The sequence below is a fragment of the Budorcas taxicolor genome, unplaced genomic scaffold (genome assembly GCF_023091745.1).
Source record: "Budorcas taxicolor isolate Tak-1 unplaced genomic scaffold, Takin1.1 scaffold233, whole genome shotgun sequence".
Classification (NCBI taxonomy): domain Eukaryota; kingdom Metazoa; phylum Chordata; class Mammalia; order Artiodactyla; family Bovidae; genus Budorcas; species Budorcas taxicolor.
In genome coordinates, this window is record NW_026291827.1 from 43,402 (window position 1) to 47,913 (window position 4,512).

The 4,512-nt window shown below is 39.6% G+C and overlaps 1 non-coding gene across 1 annotated transcript; it reads left to right on the forward strand.

The window, feature by feature from the left end:
- The first annotated feature begins 1,099 nt into the window (after positions 1 to 1,099).
- On the forward strand, positions 1,100 to 1,172 carry TRNAG-UCC (transfer RNA glycine (anticodon UCC)). The gene has a single exon. It is a non-coding gene; the product is annotated as a tRNA-Gly (tRNA).
- The last annotated feature ends 3,340 nt before the right edge of the window (positions 1,173 to 4,512 follow it).

Sequence of the window (4,512 nt, forward strand, 5' to 3'; positions counted from 1 at the left end):
AATCCAAGCATGATTCATACTTTACATTTGGTTCTTATGTTTCTTAAGTCCTTTAATCTTACACCACTCACAAATACACATTCAAAATGATTTAAAACCTTAAACATAAGACCTGAAACTGTAAAGTTCCTAGCCAAACGGGTTGAGGGCAGGGAGAAAGAAAAGCTCCTTGAAACTGTGGCAACAATTTTTTGCATGCAGTATCGAAAGCATAAACAAAAGCAAAAATAAACGAGTGGGACTACACTGAACTAAAAATCTCTGCCCAGCAAAAGAAACAATCAATAAAATGAAAAAACAATCAGAATGAGAAAAAAACATTTGCAAACCATATATTTGATAAGAGGTTAATATCCAAAATGTAAATACATAAGAAACTCCTATAACTCAAAAGCTAAAAACAAGCAACTTAAAAATGGGCAAAAGAACTGAATAGACATTTTTCCAAAGACATATGGATGGACAAGTATACAAAAAGATGCTCAACAATGAAGAAACACAAACCAAAAAAGCCACAGGGTATCACCTCACATTTGTCTGAACGGTGTCAAAAAGACAGGAGACAGTACATGTTGGTGAGCATGTGGAGCAAAAGGAGCTCTTCTGCACTGTTGGGGTATGAGCAAATATGAATCCTCCATGTGCAGAGCAAACACACCAGTGAAAAATAAAAGCTCTCTATACAGCCCTCTCTAAAGCCCTCTATACAGAATGCTCCCCTTTCTCAATTTTCTACCCTGCAGAGCTGAGTAGAAAGCAAGTACCCTGAGAATTTCATAATGGCCTTGCTCCAGCATTAACATTTTGCTGTCATTCAATATGACAGTCTGTCACATTAACACTTCCTCAATATATCACCAATAGGAATGTTCTCAAAAACCTCAATACAAACGTCATTTCAGGAAAGCGTTTAAAAATTAACTGGAGAAAAAGATAAAGCCAGAGTCAAGAGTGGTCAACAAGAGTGGAAGAAGGTTTTTGACCTCAAAAAAATAGCCATTTTATGGAATGTAATTAGATCAGAAATAGTCTTAAGTCAAATTTGTATGTGCACACAAATCACCTGGAGATTTTTATTAAAACACGGATTCTCAGGAATTCCCTTGTGGTCCAGTGGTTAGGACTCTGAGCTTCCAATGCAGAGGGCATGGGTTCAATCCCCAGTCAGGGAACTAAGATCATGCTGCATGGTGTGGCAAAAAGAAAGCAAAAATAAAAATACAGATTCTAACTTGGTAGATCTGGAATGGAGCCTAAGACTCCGTATTTCTAACAAACCTCCCAGGTGATGCTGAAACTGATCATTATGGACCAGTTAAGCAGCAAGAGTCCAAACATCAATGAAGGAAGGCACCTGGAAAAGAAGGCTCTCCTACAATCCCTCTCTTCGCCATGCCCTTCTCAGTCCTCCCTTCCTTCCAACTCCTTTCACTCTCCACTCACCCTCTAGGAAAAGTTAAAATTTTATGCGTGGGATATCAGTTCTGATAACATGGCTGATTAGATCATCTGAAAACCTTCCCACATAAAAGCTATTCTAAAATACCAGAAAACAGGGAATTCCGTAGTGGTCCAGTGGTTGGGACTCTGTGCTTCGACTATAGGGGGTCCTAGTTTGATCTCTGGTCAGGGAACTAAGGTCTCACAAGCTGATCAGCATGAACAACAACAAAAAAACAGAACATATTTCAGATGAGGTTTTTAAGTATAGTTGAGCTCACAATAAAATAAAGTCTTGGGGGTTGAAAGCATTGTTAAACTGGAAAGATAAGAGCATCAGGAGATGCTGTGCATCCAGGACCAGTTCCAGTAACCTAGAAATAGGTTTTCATTCATACATAAAAAAAGATGGAAGACACTGGGTCTGTATGAGGAGTGGTGTAAGAAGTAAGAATGCCACATTGTACCAGGACCACCAAAAGGGCACTCACCTCTAAGAAAAAGGAAACTAGAATACATTCACTCAGCAGCATAGGGAGATAGGGGTAAACCCTGACATATCTTGGGTTCTGAGCAGAAAAAATGTCACCTAGAATTCATAACACTGAGTCTAAACCTGAGCAATTTTCACTACTCAAGTGACCCAGAATTCCCGACCAGAAAAATTAGCCTCTGAGTCAGTAATACCTCTGGGGCATGTAGTAGAAGCAAATACAGTAGAATATAACCTCGTTACACTGTACAAAGTTTAATTAAATAAACCCTGCTAAAGATATGCTAACAATAATGAAATTAAAAACACACAAAGGAACAATCAACAATGAGGAAGAGATAGCAAACAGACAAAAACTTCAAATAATTGACTACTGGATAAAAACTATTAAAATAAAACTATTTAAAATAATTGAAAATATAAGAACTATATTTATGAAAACAGAGTGAGTAAACCTGAAAATATACCAAATAAAACTCCTAGAAAGGGAAAATCAGCCGTTGAAATAAAAAACTTGATGGATTGTTTGAACAGTGGAGAAGACAAAGCAGAAGAGATCATTCGTAAACTGGAAAATAGATTTAAGAAAATTATCAAGAAGGCAGGACAGAGAGGTAAGGTGATAAAAATTTTGAAACAGTAAGTCAGAAGATAGTAAGAAAAGGTCTTCAAAATGATGAGAGAAAATGATAACCTAGAATTCTATACCCAGCCAAAATACCATACAAGGTGAGTACAAAATTAATACATTCTCAGACAAACTCTGAAAGAGTTTACAACTAGGAGACACTGACTAAAAGAACCTCAAAGGTTTGTTTTTCAGAAGGAAAGTAATTAAAGTTAGAAGCAGTGGGATACAAGATGGAATGACAAGCAACCTATGGCAAACCTAAACACATACTAAAGTTAAAAACCAAAACAATCACTACTTTAAGGGATAAAAAAGTTAGAGACGTCTCTGGATAGAAAATGGGAGAAGGAAATGGCAACCTACTCCAATATTCTTGCCTGGAAAATCCTGTGGACAGTGGAGCCTGAAGGGCTGCTGTCCATAGGGTCGTGCAGAGTCGGATACAACTGAAGCGACTTAGCACGCACGAATGCATTGGAGAAGGAAATGGCAACCCACTCCAGAGTTTTTGCCTGGAGAATCCCAGGGACAGAGGAGCCTGGTGGGCTGCCATCTGTGGGGTCGCAGAGAGTCAGACACGACTGAAATGACTTAGCAGCAGCAACACGATACTGCAAAGCAATTATCCTTTAGTTAAAACAAATTTTTTTTTTAAAGGGTCCATGGATAGTATGAAAACGGGTGGAGCAGTTTAGCCTCTGTGGACTTTCAAAACCCATCCTCCAGCGTTTGTTTCCAGGATAAGATCCCACCCTGGGGAGGAAATGCAGGAAGCAGAATAAAAGCTGAGCACGACAGAGCAACAGAGACATGGAAAAGTGAGGGCTCAGATAAAAATGGAAGAAGAAAGCAAAGGACTCTCAGAAAGCATAGTATTTGTTTAATATTATGCAAACGCAATAAAGACGTCATACTAAGTCAGAAAAATCATTCGAATCGAGACTCCTTCTTTAACAGTACAGACAAACTGTAATCATCATGCCAAAACCCGGGGAGTACCGTTTCCATGAGACCTTCTTGAGGAATCTGCGAGAACATGCTTCAGACAACAAAAATAACTAGAAATATATTAACATATAAGACTACCAGTGAGCATAAAACACATAACTTATATAATAAAGTACATTAAAAAGGACAGAGTGTAGTATGTGATCGCAGAAAAGTATTTACTACAAGGAAAGGTATTAAGTAACACTACTTAGCTATGGGAGGAGATGAAGAAAACGCCCTCCTCTCTCCCTTGCTCACTGTGTGCCAGCTCCAGAGCACTTTTTCCTTCACAACTCCCTTCCTAGAAGGAGCCGGAAAACTAGAAAGGGTTCATATGGCCAAGGCCTTACGTGTGCATATTACTGTACAGAAATTAGGAACAGCTGGAATATTCAGGGCAGGACATGAAAAGCACTTCCCCAGCAGTAGAAAGAAGGTTGGTTGTTTAGAGGGAAGTCAGACCAGAGAAGGAGGAGTTCTGAGCAGTACTGTGACCCTCGATTTAGCCTCCATACTCCTGAGGGATATGACAGTCCTGTGAGTAAAGGTGGTGCCTTATAGCAGTCAGAAAGAGACGCGAAGGTAGGAAGCTGAGATCTAGGTGGGATGGAACTTTAAAGGGAAAACGACACAAAACAGCAAAAACACCCTGGCTAAATTTCCCCTCACAGCCATAGCATTTTTTTAAATTACAAAACAAAGTTTTCTCCCACTGATTACTTAGTGCTATGTCGGCTTGAGGTAAACAGCACCATATACTAGTCTGACAACCTCGTTTTAAAAATAAGAATTGAAATTCAGGCTGAGCACTGCTTGAGAAGTCACACAGCCAGGAAGATCCCCAAAGTCCTTGAGATGGCTATCATGGTTTGATTATGGAGACGAGGGTTGAGGGCAGGAGGCATCTGAGCTCCTGGACTCTGTTCCTGGGACACAAACCCAACCCTCAGGGCAGAGG